The following is a 22,146-nucleotide window of genomic DNA, read 5'->3' as shown; positions in this document are numbered from 1 at the left end:
GTAGATGTAAAGAACCCACCTACCAATACAGGTTAGATGTAAAGAGATACAGATGCAATCTTGAGTCAAGAAGATTCCCCTGAAGAAGGCATGGCAACCCACTCCATTATTCTTGCCTGGATAATCTCATGGGCAGAGGAGGCTGGTGGGCTGTAGTCCATGGGGTCGCACAGAGTCAGACACGACTGAGGTAACTTAGCACGCATGCATGTGAATAGACAAATGGACATTGTACCAGGGAAAAAGAAAGCTCTAACAGTTCCCACATGTACAGTATACAGTTAGATACTTTGGCACTGCAGTATACTCATCACTTAGGCTCAAAATCCATTTGGCAAAAACTTGTTACATTGCCCCAGTCAACCGCAAGAATTCAAAATGCAATCCTGGTATGGGCTCAAAAGGGAGGAAAACGGAACCTCATTGACAAATTGAATGAATGATTCCTAGAATATTTAATTATCATTCCTACACTTCTATGATTTTATGCCCCAAAGTAGAGAAATGCCCAGAATTGACAAAATAATATATATAGGACAAAACTCAAGGATCTGTGAGCAAAGCCCGTAGTCAAAATTAAAGCTCCTGACCCTTGCTGTATACCATAAGAGAACTCGAAACACCAGAAATTCACACTCTATTAGACACATGAAGATCTGAGAAGAAGTCTAGGTACCCGCCAGTTAATGCTGGTCTACGTTCTCTGTCATCTCTCACTGAGGGAAACACACATTGTGTTCTCTGTCTGTCTCTTGTAGGCTTTTGTGTGTGTGATCCTGGTATCAGAGGACCCATTGCTTCTCAGAGAGCACTTTTTTTGTTTTGTTTTCTCGAGATATGTTTAAAGCAAACCCAGAGTTGGTATATGAAGATGCTTTCTTCAAAAAGCAGTTCTTGATTCCAAAGGGAAGCAAGCTCAGTGGGTCAAAGTTATTTCCTACATCAAGTGGTTAAGAAGAGGTAGCTGAACTTATTCTGGATTCCTGGAGAGATTCCCACTGTCCCAGCAGCTGTGGCTCACTCTGCTGTCTTAGTTCCCCATCTTGCAGTCACACAAAGAATGGGACACGTTGGTGAAGGAGCCAAGTTTCTCATCAAGACACAAGGGTTCTCCTGTCCCTCTGTCTCCACCTCCCCTGACAATTCCATATGGTCATTCCCATTCCTCTGTTTCCTCTTACAACAATTTCTATAAAATAATAGTATAATCTGATTATGCTGAGTGGGAAAATCAGAACACAAAATAGTGAGCATGTAAGATTTGTGCTCGTGCGTGTATAGTTGCTCAGGCGTATCTGATTCTTTGCAACCTTTCGGGCTGTAGCCTGCTGCCAGGCTCCTCTGTCCATAGGATTTTTCAGGCAAGAATACTAGAGTGAGTTGCCATTTTCCTCCTCCAGGGATTCTTCCCGACCCCAGGATGGAACCCACGTCTCCTGTGTCTCCTGCATTGGAGGCAGATTCTTTACCCATTGAGCCATGAAGAAAGCCCATGTAAGATTGTGATCATGCAAAATTAGATATGGGAGTGAATATTGAAAAATAATTTTTTTAATGAAAATGCATTTCTCTTGATTTTGTAAATTTTATAAAATCTTAAAACGTATTTGAAAATCCTGATATAATACCAATATGTGTGTTATTACGTCTATTGGGAAAATTTTCATCCGAATAGATGTTTGGTTTTGTTTTCCTTTCCTAGAACTGTCAGAAACAGCGCTATCTTGTGAATACTGGCCTCCTCTGCTTCTTTCTGGGGATGATACTGGGTTACTATATGAGAAATGTATTACTGTACAGAGAAACCTGGAGTGATTTTGTGTCCATTTGTACTCCAAACTTTCTTTGTAGCTCCTCCTTCAACCTGTCCATAGAGTAGAGGATGCTTTCCTGGGGAAACACTTGCACAGAACCCCAAAATTGCTATACACATATAAGTGATGCTACCTACTGAATTCTTCCTCCCTATTCAGAGACTCACACACAGATAGAGATCAGAAAGGTCTTAGGGATCATTTCTAGCACCACCTTTGCCTTTCATATATGAGGATGGTGTGGTGGACACTGCTGGGCTGGCTAACTCAACAGGTAAGCAGCATACCTTTCTTCTGCCTGGCTCTCACCACAGAGGCTGGAACAACCGAGTACTTACTTTCTCAGCCTCCCTTGTAGCTGGGGTTTTCATGTGATTCTGTCAAAGGGAATAGTCTGCTGGGAGCTTCTGAGATGCCTTTTCCTTCTGCTGATGGAAGGCACAGGAGAGGAGGGCTGTCTCCTCTCCACGCTGCCCTGCTTCTCCTTCCTGCCATAAATGCACAGCTGTCTGGAGCTACAACTCACATCCTGAGACAATAAGGCAAGGCTTCCCAGGTGGCACAGTGGTAAAGAATCTGTTGCCAATGCAGGAGAGACAAGGATGAGGGTGCAATTCCTGGGTTGGGAAGATCCCCTGCAGAAGCAAATGACAACCCACTCCAGTGTTCTTGCCTGGAAATTTCCATGGACAGAAGAGCCTAGCAGGCTACACTATAGTCCATGGGGTAGCCAACAGTCGGACATGACCGAACACAAGAAAACTGCAGTCACTGACCCTAGTGCTGCTAAGCTGCCAGAATGACAGCAGAGGCTGCCCAAGGTCAGATCCCTGGCTACCAGAGAGAATAACCCTCAATTTGATAAGAACTACTGGGACTACATTTCTCTGTTTCTTGCAGCCAACGTTTTCCTTCAGGAAGCGGAAATCCAAACAGGTGAAATGATTTAACCAAAGCCACACAGCTAAGTTACTTGCAGAGCAAGGATTGGAATCCAAGAATAGATACTCCCAGCTCAAGTCTATCTCCGCAGCAGAGCTCCTCAGAGAGGGTGTTTTGCTGCCACTAAAAGTGAAAATGAGTTAGGCTGATTCATGAGCCCTGTGCCGAACTTGCTTCTTGGTCAGGGGGGAAAAGAAGGTTGAAGAAACACTTAAGGAGAACAAAATGTAAGAAGGCTTGAGTGTATATCACATAACATTGTCTATACCCTCACTACGGGGACATAAGAGGAGTCTTTCCTTCTCTCTCCCAAAGCCAATGCCTATGTTTATTAAAAACGTTCAAGGTACCGACTCTCACACTGAAGGAAATTTGAAATTTGAGTCTAGTCTAAATTCCCTGTCTGTTTTCTAGGTGTGAGAGAGTGAGAAAGAAGACAGTGCCACCCAAATTGATAAGCTCCCTCACTTATTAAGGACATGTCCTCAGTCCTCTCTATATTAGATGGCCTGGCTTATCAGAAAGGTTTGATGAGGCTACTATGGGATCAAGAATTCAGGACGTGAGGAAACACTGACCCTCTTCCCCAAACTGATTAGAAACAGAATGGACTGCCCAGAGAAGATGATGCTGGAGGGCAGGAGACTGGCTGACATCTGGGTGGAAGCTGGGCTTTGGCCAATGGCTACATGGTGTAAGAAAGAAAAGGGAGCGCTACACTGCTCTGCATGAGTGATGAGGATTAGGGGCATTTGAAAGAAGCCTTAGAAGGGCTGGTATGAAGGGGCTCGGTAATAAAACAAGGAGATTTCTGAGCAGTGTGTGTAGGCTAGGCCTTGGTAGAAAAGAAGATAGTGAGACATTCTCTAAGGACAGAAAACTAAAGGCTTTTTAACAGCATGGCTCTCTATGCATGCTCTGTGCTAAGTTGCCTCAGTGGTGTCCAGCTCTTTGCGACCCTATAGACTGTAACCCACTAGGCTCCTCTGTCCATGGGATTCCATGCCCTCCTCCAGGGGATCTTCCTGACCCAATGATCGAATCGAGATGTGGATTTGATTTCTGGGTGGTGGTGTTAGTGGTAAAGAACCTGCCTGCCAAGGGGTGTCACTGGCTGTGTTCAATTGTTATCTCACACCATGTTGAGAAATTGCCATTTGTATGCTGTCTGCATATTTGTTTGGGACAAGTGTGCTACAAACACATCCTCAAATCGATGGGGGGCATGACATTAACAATTCCTCTGAAGATGCCAGCATTTCTGGGAGCCACTCATTTGATAACCTAAAGTGAGAACCAAGTCTAGAGAGAATAGGAGGAAACACACACACCTCCTCCCAAATATACCAGAAGCTGAGTGGCTGCCCAGGGTGGAGGGTGGTGCGGAGTAGGAGGAAGGCTCACATCTGGGTGGAATCTGAGTGACTTCCACCCCTCAGGCAACATCTCTGGGCCTCATGACCTCTGTCTTAAAAGGAAACATATCATTAATGATATCTAGGCTTCTTTTAAGACCTGAAGGTCTACAAGTTTACCATTTGAACAACTGCCCTGCTTTCTCTAATATTAAGCCAATGAGGAAAAGTTTTCAAGGTTTAGTAGGAATCATAAGAGCCTGGGATCAAGTACAGAGAATGGATACAGAGATAGTCAGGACTCAGAGGGCCAAATCATAGCTCAGAGTTCTGAATCTTAAAGCTCAGAAAAGCAGGAGAGAACCAGGTATCAGTCTAGGAAACTGGCAAATGAAAGGATCACATCCAGAAAAAGAGCTGATGCAATAATGAGTTGGGAACCCAAGCTGGGGTCTTGGTGCCAACAACCCAACCGGCAACAGATGCGAAATAAACATTAATTTAAGCATTTCTGAAATACTTCCCCAGCTATACAATAGCTTCTTAGGGGAAAGCCTCTGCATCAATTAAAGCAAAATAATTCCAAGTGAAAGAGGAAAAATGGGGCATGGAAAATAAATGGCCTAAGTCCATCCCTTATCTTTGAGAAGGTGCCGCTGAAGGAATCAAATATCAAAACATTCCTATACATGTATATGCATTCCATACTTACAAAAATATCCATGTGTCTCAAAGGGAAGGCGTGGGCTGTCTCAGCACCCTGAGTTATGGGGAGATAGAAGCAGATGAACAGCAAGTTAAAGGGTTGGTTTTACCACCTGCAAAGTCCTCTCTTCCTGCGCTTGGATTCCAGGGAATATTTAGCATAATATATAGCCACAGGCTGTCTGCCCTCCAGTACAGCAGCAGAAAGGGGATATTTACAACTGAATAGCAGTCAGTATGGGGCCCTATAGAGCAGAACTGCAGCAGTCAGTTCATTATTTACAGTTCCAACAACAGGGCTCATTGTTTCCCTCTGGCTTCTCAGCCATTCTGGCAAGTAAGCAGTCCCTGAAAGGCTTCAGGGGGACCCCAAACGCTCAAGACTCACTCCCTCTGAGTAACATGACTAAACTTACATATAGACAGGCCAAGAAACTTCCAATGAGGCATAATTTCAGGGCCCTCTGAAGATCCCTGGATCAAAAATATCCCTGCTAGCTGCCTGTTGCCTGACCCTGAGACCTGAAATCGTCCTCTGTAGAAGTGTGTCTGTTTGCGTTAGGTTAATGTATGTTCCTGTCCTGGAGAAGGAAATGGCAACCCACTCCAGGATTCTTGCCTGGGAAATCTCATGGACAGAGGAGCCTGGCAGGCTACAGTCTGTGGGGTCACAAAGAGTCGGACATGACTTAGTGACATGTTCCTGTTCAAAAGCAAACGTATTTCAAGCCAGTATCATTTGTTAATATCTTGCTGAAAATTTACCATATCCCACCCAATTTTAAATCATCAATTTTCTGAGTTGAGCAGGTGCAGACAGATCCTGGAGTACAGGGTTATCTAGCAAAGCACGGCCCATGGAGCAAATCTAGCCAAATACCTGTTTTATAAAGAAAGTCTGACTAAAGCACAGATGCACAAGTTTGGTTACATATTGTCTATGCCAGAGCTGACTGTTTGTAATATAGACTGTATGGCCCAGGAAGATGAAAATATTTACAGAAAATATTCCCTCATCTTAATACAGAACACACCCTTTGTGGGAAAACTGAGACCCAGAGAGGGCAAGGGACGTGACCAAAACTGTAGGAGTAATCCCAGCAGAGCTGAATCTCAACCTTGACTCTCGACTCCTGAACCTTATTGATCCTTCTGAAACTTACTGGTGTCATTTTAGGGGGTCTCTGAAGAGCTCCGGTACCATAGTCCTTACTTCTCAGTGCAGAGAAGAATTCGGCAAGAGCAAAATCATAGATAAGAAGTGATTTATTACAATAGGATACTTGTGAGGTTTCCAAGCAGGTGGGTGAGAAATGACATGTCCTGGGAACTTACTGGGCTACAGTTTTATATTTTATACAATCAAAGGAAAAGTGGGGAGGAGGAGAGGCCCTTCTTTGTCTTTTCTGAGTAGATGTCATGTTTTAATTATTAGCTCCTCCTCCAGGTTGAGCAGGGGAGTTTTCTTGTCCTTGTGTGGTCAAGCTAGGTACACAAATTACTGCTTTTTATGTGCAGAGAGCATGTCCTAGGGAACATTGATTTGCTGAGCTCACTGGGCAGGATGTGGATCTCCTGCCACCCGTGTTTTCTGGTCCTGGGGCATGTCTTCTGCTTCTATTGCATGGTTTTGTTGCTAAGCAAGCCTGCTTTCTTGAGGAATCATTAATTCATAGGGGTCTCCCATATTTTCTACTTACAATGCCCTAGTGGGATTAACTATTTAATCACCTATTTTGTCCCTTCATTCTGTCCCTATTACTTCCGTTATGTCACGTTGCCTATAACATAAGAGTAAAAGGCCTTAGAATGAAGTGAGGCCTGAGGAACTCTCCTATGAACAAAACATATAAACATACGGTCTGTGAATTTTGTGAGTCAGTTTGCTTCAGTTCAGTTCAGTTCAGTTCAGTCGCTCAGTTGTGGCCAACTCTTGGCGACCCCATGAATCGCAGCACGCCAGGCCTTCCCATCCATCACCAACTCCTGGAGTTCACTCAGACTCATGTGCATCGAGTCAATGATGCCATCTAGCCATCTCATCCTCTGTCATCCCCTTCTCCTCCTGCCCCCAATTTCTCCCAGCATCAGAGTCTTTTCCAATGAGTCAACTCTTCGCATGAGGTGGCCAAAGTACTGGAGCATCATTCCTTCCAAGAACACCCAGGGCTGATCTCCTTTGGAATGGACTGGTTGGATCTCCTTGTAGTCCAAGAGATTCTCAAGAGTCTTCTCCAACACCACAGTTCAAAAGCATAAATTCTTTGGCGCTCAGCTTTCTTCACAGTCCAACTCTCACATCCATACATGACCACTGGAAAAACCATAGCCTTGACTAGACGGACCTTAGTCGGCAAAGTAATGTCTCTGCTTTTGAATACACTATCTAGGTTGGTCACAACTTTTCTTCCAAGGAGTAAGCATCTTTTAATTTCATGGCAGCAATCACCATCTGCAGTGATTTTGGAGCCCCAAAAAAGAAAGTCTGACACTGTTTCCACTCTTTCCCCATCTATTTGCCATGATGTGATGGACCAGATGCCATGATCTTCGTTTTCTGAATGGTGAGCTTTAAGCCAACTTTTTCACTCTCCTCTTTCACTTTCATCAAGGGGCTTTTGAGTTCCTCTTCACTTTCTGCCATAAGGATGGTGTCATCTGCATATCTGAGATGATTGATATTTCTCCCGGCAATCTTGATTCCAGCTTGTGCTTCTTCCAGCCCAGCATTTCTCATGATGTACTCTGCATTGAAGTTAAATAAGCAAGGTGACAATAGACAGCGTTGACATACTCCTTTTCCTATTTGGAACCGGTCTGTTGTTCCATGTCCAGTTCTAAGTGTTGCTTCCTGACCTGCATACAGGTTTCTCAAGACACGTAAACTGGGTCTAATAACACTGTATGGTGTGATTATAAGGAAAAATAAGAACAAATGTGGTCAAACATCAAAAATAAACTAGCTGATATTCAGATGAACTTCCAGAAGAATATAATATAGAATAAGAAGAATCATATAATATCAGTTCTTACATCATTTGAATCTTTTCTTGATTAGCATATTACCTAGAACAAAACTACAGGTTGACAGGAAGATATGAATGGCATATTTGATATGCCACTTATAACAAGGAATAAAGTGTTTAAAAAATTATTTAGTTACATAAATGCTTGATTTTACTAAGGAATATATTTATAAATAGTTGTATATAAATCAATTTTATAAGATAAATTACATAAAATAAACATAATTTAGATTACATTTAATTGAACATTATGGATCTATTTGTAAAACTTATATTCATTCCTCAATTTCTCTTTGAAAAATTAAAATTCAACTTACACTTCTAGAAAATGCTTTTAAAAATACTACTTTCAATTAAGTATGAATAACTAGTATTTGGGTAATATTTCTCTAAATTAGGAATTTCATTATAGGGAGAAGCTTAGGTCATTTTTAAATAAATTATTCCATTCATTGACTTGATAGTTGATTTCAATTACTTGATTTTTTCATGTGAAACAATAATAATAGCACATATTTGCATATAGTCTTTTCCAATTTATACTCACACAAAATCACAATTCCTAACTCTGTGCTATGCAATGGAAATTAAAATTTTTTTCTGAAGAGCCTTGTAATGGGGAAAAATAGGACCAATGAATGAAAATGTCAGGGAGGCAGATTTTGGTTCATTTGGGAAAACTATTCATTATCAGAAATGCCTCAAATAGAATGGACTATTGAACTAATGTGACTATTCACACTGTGGGGGAGCACCCTGAGAGAAATCAAGTATCAAGAGACTTTTGTGGTCAACCTACAGACTGTTAAGTTTCCTCCCTGATCCAATATGTATTTCTACAATGATACACTATAAATATATACTCCTGGCTTGTATGCATCACCAGAAATATAACATACTTGATCTCAGTCTCTCTTTACTGAAGAGCATAGAGAAAGTTACTGGGGGTGAGGGCAGGTGGGAGGAAAGATGGGGGGAGGGAGGCAAAAAGAGAAAATACACACTCCCTGTTCCTATTATTCCCACCCTATTCCTGGAATTTACCTCCACACATATCTTCATTCATCTTTTTCCCTTCCCAAGTGCTAGGCAAATTATAATTACAGATGCAATTTAAAAATAATAAAGATTTTTACAAGGTGCTCACACATGGAAATGACTCAGTAGGAAGATTTACATCTTAAACTGCCTTAAGTATTAGACTGTTATTCTACTATAGCTCAAACACAATTAAAGAATAAAATGAATGGCTACCCCCAGGGGACATTGACATTTTCACAGGAGGAAGAATGAGACTTCATTGCCTTCTTTGCTTACCAACTCCCTCTTGTTGCCTTTCCATTCTGAAAATGGAAATGTTTCAGTCTCCGAAATGTCTGAGCTGGCCCACTGAGCAGGCCAGGGATGAGGAGCTCTGTATCTGCAAGGTGTATATGAAGATGGGAGGTCTCAGGGTGTGTTAAACACCAGGAGACAACTTCAGGACACTGTCCTAAAGGGGGGAAATCAAAATTTTCAGTAAGTTCTGCATTCAGCTCTCTGACATCACCATTTTTGCAGGTCAAAAAGGTTCAAAGTTGGCAAGTTCTTACTTTTCAAATTAGGTAAATGGGGAAATGATTAGAGGATTTGTCTTTAAGACCACAGTTGCATAGAATCTATAGAAAATTTATCTAGGTAATATGTTTATTAGAGGTAACCCTGAGAGTACGTCAAGGCTGTATATTGTCACCCTGCTTATTTAACTTCTATGCAGAGTACATCATGAGAAACGCTGGACTGGAAGAAGCACAAGCTGGAATCAAGATTGCCGGGAGAAATATCAATCACCTTAGATACGCAGATGACACCACCCTTATGGCAGAAAGTGAAGAGGAACTCAAAAGCCCCTTGATGAAAGTGAAAGAGGAGAGTGAAAAAGTTGGCTTAAAGCTCAACATTCAGAAAATGAAGATCATGGCATCCGGTCCCATCACTTCATGGGAAATAGATGAGGAAACAGTGGAAACAGTGTCAGACTTTATTTCTGGGGGTGAGGGCTCCAAAATCATTGCAGATGGTGACTGCAGCCATGAAATTAAAAGATGCTTACTCCTTGGAAGAAAAGTTATGACCAACCTAGATAGCATACTCAAAAGCAGAGACATGACTTTGCCGACTAAGGTCCGTCTAGTCAAGGCTATGGTTTTTCCTGTGGTCATGTATGGATGTGAGAGTTGGACTGTGAAGAAGGCTGAGCGCCAAAGAATTGATGCTTTTGAACTGTGGTGTTGGAGAAGACTCTTGAGAGTCCCTTGGACTGCAAGGAGATCCAACCAGTCCATTCTGAAGGAGATCAGCCCTGAGATTTCTTTGGAAGGAATGATGTTAAAGCTGAAACTCCAGTACTTTGGCCACCTCATGCGAAGAGTTGACTCATTGGAAAAGACCCTGATGCTGGGAGGGACTGGGGGCAGGAGGAGAAGGGTATGACAGACGATGAGATGGCTAGATGGCATCATCAACTCGATGGATGTGAGTCTGAATGAACTCCGGGAGTTGGTGATGGACAGGGAGGCCTGGCGTGCTGCTATTCATGGGGTCTCAAAGAGTAGGACACGACTGAGCAACTGAACTGAACTGAACTGAGGAGGCTGATATAGTTTATGGGATACCGCCAAATATTCCTAGGGTTCCTGTTTTTACTACCAGGGGTAATTAGGAAAATGCCATCAAACATCAGATACCATGAGGTGTTAAAACTGGAGATGCAAAGGTGACATCGGAAAAATTTGTTTGAATTCTCTGTTACAGAGTAAGAAATAAGAAACAAGTTCCAATGAGGTGAAACATGGCCTAAGGAGCTTAGGCTTTAACAAATTTTTCAGACTTTCTGCAAGAACAACACAATTTACCACATCCTGGTGCCCTCCATAAACTATAAAGCTTCTATGGTAGACTAACTTCACTAAAAGCCACAATGAAGTGCCTCCTTGTATCTATACCTTTTGTCTTGAAACTAGGTTGCCCCTACCTTCTCTGGATCTGGGGAGGTTCAAATCAGAATACAGTCCTACACTCTTCAAGTCTCTCTCCTGCTCAACTTAGAATCCTGCTCTTTCTGTGAGAACACAGTGAACTCAACTTGCTGGACGATGAAGAACTACGTGGAGCAGAGCTTCAAGTCCCAGCCAAAATGCCAGCTGATCAGAGATGCTTGAGCAAGCCTATCTGAGAAAAATCAAGCCTCAACCAAAATTTACACAAACTTCTCCTGTTTCTGAAATTGGTCACATAGTCACAGCCAGTATTTTTTATTACCTTCTTCTATTATCCATTTTTTATTCCCATTGCTGTAAGTAAGCACCATAGTTGGCTCTGGTTCCTTGCCTGGTGAACTCAAATATTTATTCCTAAAGAGTCAGGCCTCCCTGTCCATCACCAACTCCTGGAGTTTACCCAAACTCATGTCCATTGATTCGGTGATGCCATCCAGCCATCTCATCCTCTGTAATCCTCTTCCCCTCCTGCCCCCAATCTCTCCCAGCATCAGGGTCTTTTTGAATGAGTCAACTCTTCGCATGAGGTGGCCAAAGTATTAGAGTTTCAGCTTCAACATCAGTCCTTCCAAAGAACACCCAGGACTGATCTCCTTTAGGATGGACTGGTTGGATCTCCTCGCAGTCCAAGGGACTCTCAAGAGTCTTCTCCAACACCACAGTTCAAAAGCATCAATTTTTTGGTGCTCAGCTTTCTTCACAGTCCAACTCTCACATCCATACATGACCACAGGATAAACCATAGCCTTGATAGATGGACCTTTGTTGGCAAAGTAATGTCTCTGCTTTGGAATATGCTATCTAGGTTGGTCATAACTTTCCTTCCAAGGTGTGCTGCAATTCATGGGGTTGCAAAGAGTTGGACACGACTGAGCAACTGAACTGAACTGAACTGAACTGAACTGAAAGAGTCTATACCATTAGCCATCCTGATTGTATTAGGTTGTTTTGTTTTCCATAGGCTTCAGATTTACAGGGAATACAGTAAGACCAGTGAATTTCATGATCATGGGCACATTGCTATAGTTCATTGACCTTTACATGAATGCCACAAATAGAATCTATGGTGTGAAAATACCATGCCAGTAAGACATTCCATAAGTTCAGGAATATTGGTGGCAGAAGCATGATGAGCAGAGAAGGGCAATCCATATCCAGAGCATTTCTTTCAAGGACACCAAAGTGCCACTCCTTCCATGATGGCAGTAACCCCATATAATCAAGTTTATGCCATGTGGCTGGTTTATCTACTCAGAAAATGCTACTCTCACTGGGGCTCAGTGTTGATGTTTATTATTGGAAGATTGGAATCTTAGCAGTGAATTCAGCCCCTGACCTTGGTAAGTGGGAAAATCTATTTCCTAAGGCATGACCATCGCTACTATCACAGCCGCTTTTCTCATGAGCCTATGGAAAGCATGAGATGAGATGGTTGAGATGAGAAGATGAGATGAGCTGTTTCTTCTATGGGAAGAAAGGATGAGATGGTTGGATGGCATCACCGACTTGATGGACATGAGCCTGAGTAAGCTCTGGGAGTTGATGATGGACAGGGAAGCCTGGCGTGCTGCAGTCCATGGGGTCTCAAAGAGTTGGACTTGACTGAGCAACTGAACTGAACTGATGGGAAGAATGGGGTAACCAGGCAAACAGGCGGGTTGATGTCTGCAGGATAAGCCATCTTGCCAACTTGATTATCAAGATCCTCCTTGCTCTTTTGTGAGCATTCACATTGGAAACAAGCTTACATACATTCTTCGTCCACTTAGTGGGGTTTACCCACGTACCTCTTCCTCAGACTTTCTTGTCACCAATTTACCTCTAGAACCACTTCCACTCCAAAAGTCTTTCTCAGTAAAGAGTAAGTTAGACATTTAAAAACTGTTGTAGTTGGAAAGTAAAATGGAAAATGAAATGAAATTTCAGGAATTTTACCTTGAACAGTTGTGAAAGCCAGTGACACTCTGTGAGAGGCTGTTGTATGCATATTTAGCACTGATATTCACTGAGCAGTGTGCAAGGAAAATGAAAATGGAGTCAGTATAGCTAAGAGCCCCCTCTCAAATGGAGCCAGGAGGCCACTAAGGAAGTGGGGCTTCTGCCCGTCTTAGACTGGATATAGTCTCAACTCCCAACCATTTACTGTCTTAATTAAGGCAATCCAGAACATATGCACAAAATTCCAGAATTTCAAGGTCCTTATTAAATCCTTACCCTAAATAACTCAGGATTACCTATTCCTTAAGGGAAAATACTTCCCTTTTGTGATAGAGCCAACCATAATCCTTGCAAGACAACTTTAACAACCCTGTGGCTTTTGCCTTTATAAGCCTGCAAATTTTTCTCTTCCCCAGAACACTCTCTCAGTTTCACCTAAACCTGTGTCTCCCAAATTTCAATTGCTAGGGCCCCCAATAAAGCTCTTCATTCTTTGCAGCCTTGATACTAACTACTGTTCAAGAGCAGACACCTGGGAAAAGATGGCAAGGACAAAGCCAGGGAAGCAAAGACACACTGGAACCTGTGAGGGTGAGTGCTGAGGACTGACTGGAACTTGCATCAGTTGCTTATTCCTGGAAGGCTTCAACTTAGATGCTTGGGGTGTCCCTACGGGAAGAGCTGATCTGCACTTGGCTGGAGGAGCCCCAGCCAGGAAACAAGGTAACCCAGGAGATAGGCTATGGCATGGGTGTGCTGTTACTGCAACACACACTCCATGGCTACCTTCCCAACATACAAACGCGGAGTCTTCATCTCTGCCTTCCCCTCTGCAGCAAAACATCTCTTGTGGCCCCCATCGACCTAGAAGGACGCAACCAAGGGAGCTCTGGGACATACAGTTCAAGGTTACCTAAGTGGACACACTACAAACTCACACAGACCCTAAGTTCGTTGTTCTGTTTTTGTTTCTTTGTCTCATTTGTCTCACAGAAGTTGCTGACTGAGGGAGTGTCTTAAAATGTTCATCCCTGCTTGGGCCTTAAGGGACAATAAATAAGGAGATCCCAGCTGTAGTATTAATGATTTCTCTCTGGGAATTGGAAACAAAAAACTGAGGTTGTTAAATAAAAGCTAATATTTTTTTAGTTCCTAAGGATGATTTAAAAATTTTAAGAGGGAAAAGTAGGAGATTAGATATAAGTCAAAATCCATGTAATAGGTTACTTTCAATAATTGTTTTTATTTTCATGTGTGTTTTCTCCAAAATTTGTTTCTCCTGTTGTCTCTTTGAAAATGATTGTTTTCTGCATCTGCCTGAAACCCTGAGTAACACCAAATAAACAAGATGATGATTTTCCTTTTCTTAAGTTCTTATTATAACATTCATTCTTTTTCTTTCTCACATCCCCTTCCTTTCTCCTGATGGCAAGTGCATATAAGTTAATTTTCCCTGCCTCTTCGTTCATGGTATAGTCCCATTTTTTTAATCTCAGACCCTCTTTTTATCTTGCTTAGTATTTTAATATTTGGGTTTGTTTTGTCACATATGTCCAAGTTCACCCCTCCTTACTCTGCCCTAGTCTCCTAAGTGGGTAGGGAAAAGAGAAAAGAGTAATCTCAGGGTTGCGATGAGATTGAGTAAAAGTGGCAACACTTGTACAAAGACAGCCCTCACACCTGCGTTTAGCATCAGGTGGGTGAGTTACACCTGAGCACACACCTGAGTGTCCTTTGATGATTTTTTAAATATTATGCTTTTGAACTTTCCAAATTAAAAAACTAAAGACAGAGCCTCAAATATTAGACTTTTACATAAATAAAATATTTTAGACATTTTCAAGTACTTTTTCCTCCTTTCTCTCTTCTGGAAGAAAACTGATGAAATAGCCTTTTTTAAAAACAGGAAATAGGATTGTTTGGTTGAGACATTTTTCGCCCTAAAGGGTATTATAATGAATTCTAACTAGCAGGATCAATTTTATGCCTCTTATATTACACAGGTGAGTACATACATAAAGAGAGGACAGGCTTTTCTCACCCAAATATCTCAGTCATTAAGTGCAAATGCTGGTACTCTGAAATGGAAATAATTCGTTTGAGGGGAAAAGGAAGGGAGCTGAAAAGAATGGTAATTTTGGAAAATGATCTTATTCGGTGGTGTGTGAAAAAGACTTTCCCTGTGTTTACTTGCTTCCGAATTTAACCCACACTGGCAGCCCTTGAAGACCTTAGATGGTTCTCACTGGAAACAGCTTATGTGTATTTGCATATCAGACCCACAGTGAGTCCTGTAATCCTCTCGGGAGTCTGTGGTGAGAAAGGAGGCAGCCATGACACCGGATGTGGTGGGTCCCGCGGGAACCGCCGAGATCCCCATTTGGGACTGAGGTTCACAGCTCTAGCTGCGGTTGCTGGCTGACTGTCGGTCGTGTTCCTCTATGGTATCTGACTTCACCCCAGGAAAACCATCTCTATCTCCCCCAGGGTCACAACTCCTCCCACAGGATAACGCTCTTCCAGTGCCCAGTACGTGACAGGGGAAATGATTAGGGACATTTCTCCTTTACAGCACAGACAACAAAGGCACAGCCCCAGAGCCTATGCGATCACCTAAAACAGAAGCTCATGAGAAATTTCTTGGAGTCACTGTTTTTCCCCCAAAGCATGCAGCTTTTGCATTCTGCTCTAGGATATGTCCACTTTATATGGATATATTTTAAACTGTTAGGTAACTTATTATTTCCCCTAAATTTGCAACTAAAATTAACATCCATGAGTATTCATTCCGTGGCCTTCTGGCCCTAATTAAACAAGAGTAGGATCCCCAGTTTGAAACGTGCAGAGCTGTGCTGCAGCCCCATGGTAACTGGGGCAGGGAGAAGGGGCTAAATGGGAGCTCGGTTCTGCTAGTGACAAGTGACATGGGTATCTAGCATTCTTCAAGGCTTGTATCAGCCTTGGGTTCAAGAAGCACCATATTCCATTATAACACAAGAAGGATGCTGAGGAGATGTTTCTGGATCATATATGAAGATGTGGCATGGAATTGGGTTTGGGTAGAAGAGGTAGCCTGAAACATTCAGATGGGTGGATGCTCAGTCCCTTCAGTCGTGGCCGACTCTTTGTGACCCTACAGACTATAGCCCTCCAAGGTCCTCTGTCCGTGGGATTCTCCAGGCAAGAAAACTAGAGTGGGTTGCCATGCCCTCCCCCAGGGGATCTTCCCCACCCAGGGATTGACCCCAGGCCTCCTGCGTCTTTTGCATCACAGGCAGATTCCTTACTGCTTAGTGACCGGGGAAGCTTTCAGATACACTTAGTATTTTGTTTTAATCTCTGTAAGACTGATTTAGTCAGAGCTATTCTGTGCTCAAATTATAAAATTGGAAGTCTGTTTTCCAATTCCCACCACTCTCTCCTTCTTAGGTGGTTTTCCAAACTGCTGTTGCCTCTTTGTGGGTACTTCATGCAATGTCCCCTGCCTCAGACAGCCTCTACACTGTCCACCACAAATACACACAAACACACACACACACACACACACACTTCTGCTACAAAGATTGAGTAGGAAAAGCTCAGGAAAACTTGGGCAAACAGTGGGTAAACAGATCTCCAATTATCTCTGTGTTTGTGAACATTTTAATTTGAGGGAACTAGGTGGCATCTACATTTAGACTGAAAACCTCTTGTGTGCATGTGTGCTGAGCTGCTTCAGTCATGTCTGACTCTTTGTGACTCCATGGACTGTAGCCCCCTGGGCTCCTCTGTCCATGGGATTCTCCAGGCAAGAATCCTGGAGTGGATTGCCATGTTCTCTTGCCGACCTAGGGATCGAACCTGTGTCTCTTACATGTCCTGCATTGGCTGGTGGGTTCTTATCCACTAGCACCACCTGGGAAGCCTGAATACCTCTTACAACCTTCTAAACATATGACCGTGACAAGAGTCATTTATGACATGAAGTTAATAAAACAGAAAGACAAAAGACAGAGTGACAGAAAGTGTGACCAAAAGCAAAACAGAGGAAAGTGCAGAAATGCCTTCATTTTGTTTTACTCTCACAGTAAACCTGAGGGCAGATGGCGGGGTGGGGAGGGGCTCACAGTATCCCCCCTTTAATTTGCTAGAAATCGAGTGGATTGTGAGAGGTTATTAGTTGCCCACCACACCGTCACACTACTCTGTAGTAAGGCCGAGGACCTGTATGTGAGAACACCTCTCACTTCGGTTCATTTGTTTCCCAATAGATAACTAATGGGTTGTATATGGCATTGGCCAAGTCGCTTCCCCACTCTGAATCTCATCTTTAAAATCAGGGCACTGGGTGAGATGATCTATGAGGTCCCTTTAACACTTACATTCTAAAGTTCTGTAATTTTTATAACATGGTTGGGACAAGCATACATATCTCCTGAATTCTCATCCTAGGTTCATTTTCTGTACCACTTACAGCTCCTCCTTAGGCTCTATGGAATTCCCCAAGGTAATGATGGATGAACATGACAGGGAGAACAGATGATGTTCATCTTCCTCTATCTACATCTGACTGTGACTGATGGCAAGACACACGTTGCTGAAGATTTGGTGACGTGAAGGTGGGAATAGCTTGACCTCTATTAGTTAGTGATAATAGGAGATGGCCTGAAATCTGTTCGAGTGTGTCCAGGAACTACACTAAGTTAAGTCATCTCTTGCTCTGAACAACTGTCTAAGGACAGTCAATATCTCTGAAGAAGTAAATCAAACACCGCCTTTGTGTTGAATCCTGCAAACATAAAATATTAATTTTTTAAATAAGAGTGAAATAGATTTAGAATGCCATTGTTCTTTTAAGTAAAACTTTCTGCTTCTCTCTATGCCAAGAATACTTAATAATAGTTTAACCTTGCTCAGTAGATTACTTGAAAAATTATTCCTCTTTCTTCATGGGCATGCTTGTCTCACTGACTTTGTCTCAGGTCATAGATCTGGGTAACTCAAAAGTTATTTTGTGAGTTCTCCTGGGTTCTTAAACTAAAAATGTATTTTTAAGTCCCACTCTTAAAGAATAAGTGAGAATGATTTTGTGGTATGAGGGGTGGGGTATATTTTATTAGGGATATTCTTAAGGATTTTTAACATTACAGAGAGAAAGTTTGGTTACCGAATAGTTTTTCAAAATTAAAATATTAATGTCTTGCTTTATTTGCTTCAAAGAATTTTTTAAAGGAATGAAACATTTCCAGTTTTGCTGAAACCTTACCAGGAACTACTCTCTTCCTTGCCTCCTCCAAGATAGCTACTCTTCTGAATTTTCTTTTCTTTTTACCTACTAATAATAGATGCTCCTATTTTGCATTCTTAGAAGCTTAGTATCAATGACATATTTCCTTACCAATGAGCAATACTGCTGAGAGCCCAGGCTGCCACCTGCAATCGACGTGACATCATATATGTTGCTTAATTTTTGTACCAACATTACCTCATTTTTAAATACAGATCTAATCTCATTTCCTACCTCATGGAGTTACTTGAAGAATAAATGAGGAAATACACATAAAGCACCTAAAACATTCCCTAGCATACATTAACATTAAATAAGGTATCACTTTCTCAAGTAGCCCATTATGTAGTGTGTGTGTGTGTGTGTGTGTGTGTGTGTGTGTGTGTGTGTGTGTATGTCTGTGTTTGTGTGCTCAGTTGCTCAGTCATGTCCAACTCTCTACCAACCCCTGGATTGTAGCCCACCAGGCTTCTCTGTAAATGGAATTATATGGCAAAGATCAACATTTTTTCTCCAGATTTACTCACTTTAGCTTAATCATTTTTAAGTTCATTTTAAGTCTATTATTTGACTGTACTGTCATTTATCCATTCTCTTACTGAAGGACAGTTACAACAAAGTACCAATTTATATGATTACAAACAATAATTTTTGGTTCATGTTTCTGTGTATATATGCATATGAGTTTCTCCAGGGTTTATTCTTAGGTAAAACTGTCAACCCTTTATTTTTGCCAACTAGTGTCAAAAAGCTTACTAGCTAGTGCTTTTAAGTGAGGATCTTCTCGCATACTTTTAAAGTCACCAGGAAGACTTTTTAGAACTCTGGGTCTCCACACCCAGAATTTCTAATTCAGTAGGTCTATGATGAGGCCTGAAAATTTGCCTTTCTAACAATCGTCCAGGTGTTGCTGCTTCTGCTGGCCTGGAGACTCCATTTTGAGAACGCATGCTCTAAAAGGTTGTTTAAACTTAGTCCTCTGTCAGGGTTTTTATGATTTTCTTCATCCTCACAACACTTGAAAGTGAAAGTCACTAAGTAGTGTCCAACTCTTTGCGACCCTGTGGACTGTAGCCTGCCAGGCTCCTCTGTCCATGGAATTCTCCAGACAAGAATACTGGAGTGGGCAGCTGTTCCCTTCTCCAGGGGATCTTCCCAACCTAGGGATCGAACCCAGGTCTTCTGGGGACCACATTTTGAGAACCAGTGCTCTAAATGATTGCTTAAATTTAGTCCTCTGTCAGTGATTTTATGATTTCTTTATCCTCACAACAACTTGGGCCTGTCATATTTTTCAATGTCATAGGAGTTAAATGGCATCTCTGTGGTTGTAGTTTGGTTTACTCTGATTATTCAGGAGATGGAGAATTCTTTTATTTGATCAGTGGTCATTCATAGTACACTACCTATGAACTGCCACCAAGTAGTACAATGTAGACTAGAAGTGAGCCCACTGAGTATCTTTTTTATCACCTACGGTCCTAGTTCATGCAGTAATAAAAGAAAAGGACAAAAAAGATACAATAATTACAAAGGGAGTTAAAGTTCTCTTTATTTCTCTGTAAAGAGAAATAAAGAATCAACAATCAAAGAATCAACAAACAAAGATAATTTAGCAAGGTTACTAAAGAAAAGATCTCTATATAAAAATCAACAGGTTTTGTATATGCTATGAAATAATTAGAAAATACAAAGAAATATAAGATTCCCTAAAGAGCAGCAATAACTATAAGGTAGTAAAGCTCATGAAAGATATGAAAATTCTTTACAGAAAAAGATTATAAAGTTTAACCATTAAGTATATTTTCAATCAGATTTTAATAGATAAACAAAGATCCATTTTAAAGACGGTGGTCGTATACCCATTTATTAAGATTTTCATAAGATTTTCTCCAGAAAATCATTACTGCTAATATTGTTTTACATTTTCTGATGTGGAACCATGTTCACATATTTTCTACTTAGTAATTAGTCCTAAAAGATAATGATGTGAAAGTGCTGCACTCAATATGCCAGCAAATTTGGAAGACTCAGCAGTGGCCACAGGACTAGAAAAGGTCAGTTTTCACTCCAATCCCAAAGAAAGGCAATCCCAAAGAATACTCAAACTACTCCACAACTGTGCTCATCTCACATGCTAGTAAAGTAATGCTCAAAATTCTCCAAGCCAGGCTTCAACAGTATGTGAACCATGAACTTCCAGATGCTCAAGCTGGATTTAGAAAAGCCAGAGGAACCAGAGATAAATTGCCAACATCTGCTGGATCATGGAAAAAGCAAGAGAGTTCCAGAAAAATACCTACTTCTGTTTTATTGACTATGCCAAAGCCTTTGACTGTGTGGATCACAATAAACTGTGGAAAATTCTGAAAGAGATGGGAATACCAGACCACCTGACCTGCCTCTGGAGAAATCTGTATGCAGGTCAGGAAGCAACAGTTAGAACTAGATATAGAACAATGGACTGGTTCCTAAGAGGAAAAGGAGTACGTCAAGGCTGTATATTGTCACCCTGCTTATTTAACTTCTATGCAGAGTACATCATGAGAAACATTGGGATGGAAGAAGCACAAGCTGGAATCAAGATTGCTGGGAAAAATATCAATCATCTCAGATATGCAGATGACACCACCCTTATGGCAGAAAGTGAAGAGGAACTCAAAAGTCACTTGATGAAAGTGAAAGAGGAAAGTGAAAAAGTTGGCTTAAAGCTCAACATTCAGAAAACTAAGATCATGGCATCTGGTCCATCACTTCATGGGAAATAGATGGGGAAACAGTGGAAACAGTGGCTGACTTTATTTTTGGGGGGCTCCAAAATCACTGCAGATGGTGCAGTTTCAGCATACCCTTCTTATTATTACAGATTGTTACAGAGGCATGACTCATAGACAGATCCAGCCAGAAGGTAGCTCCAAGTTTTCTATATAGAAGAGTCTTAATGATGGAGCTACCCTGGACCTTAGCAAGTGGTGCTTCTGGTAAAGAACCTGCCTGCCAATGTAGGAGATGTAAGGGACATAATTTCAATCCCTGGGTCAGGAAGATCCCCTGGAGGAGGGCATGGCAACCCACTCCAGTATTCTTTCCTGGAGAATCCCACACACAGAGGAACCTGATGCACTATAGGCCATGGGGTTGCAAAGAGTTAGACATGACTGAGCACGCAAGCACAGAATCACACAGATGATAACGGAAGGTGCGCAGGAGACTCGGCTTGAAACTGTATTTTCATAGTGAGCTGATTAAACTTGTTCACATTTTTGTTAGAGATCAACAATAATGTTTTTTTCTAAATATGCCTCTAATCACACGTTGTGTATAATTAAGAAAATATTAGTTTTTCATGTCAGCTAATATTATTGCTATTATCATCATTACTACTGTTAATATTTTTGAAAGGATGGAAATTTTAGAGAACTTGATGCCCTTGTCCCCGCCCATTCTTGGTAGATCACAAGGACCAAAATTTGGTTTGCCCAAAATGCTGCCAAGGGAGTATATTCAGTGGCACTGTTTTGTTGCATGGTGACAAATGCTGAGCTATAGCATGGTGTCCCAATCATTTCAACAATTTCTTTGATTTATTCAGTACAATTCTGCAAAATTTGGAAGCCTGTCTTTCAAAACAATCCCAGTCTAAATGCTCACTGTCATTTTAGCCACAAGAGATAAGTAAGGATACAGTGGGGAGATGTGTGGTCTAGACTTTGGCTATGGAGGCTGCACTATGCAAACAGTACTTGTTGTCACAGCATTATCCTGGGAGGCAAGGAGGCAAAAACAGCAAAGAGAGTGCCTGCCTTCTCAGTCTAATATACTCCCTTCTATCATCTTTTCTCAAGATTGTCTCCAATCTCATTGGATTGAAATGAAGTGCTATTTCCTTGATTAAAATAGTGATAGAAAATATCTATGTCACTCCCAACCTTACAAGGTGGAACTGTTGTGAGAGTTTTACACAGAACAAATCATTTAGTCCTCACAGTAGCCCTACGGGCAGGTTACTATCTTTACTTACATCACCATTTAAAGGAAATACAAACAGAGAGAATGAGTATC

The sequence above is a fragment of the Capricornis sumatraensis genome, chromosome 21 (assembly GCF_032405125.1).
Source record: "Capricornis sumatraensis isolate serow.1 chromosome 21, serow.2, whole genome shotgun sequence".
Lineage (NCBI taxonomy): Eukaryota > Metazoa > Chordata > Mammalia > Artiodactyla > Bovidae > Capricornis > Capricornis sumatraensis.
Note: the sequence above shows the minus strand (reverse complement) of the source record.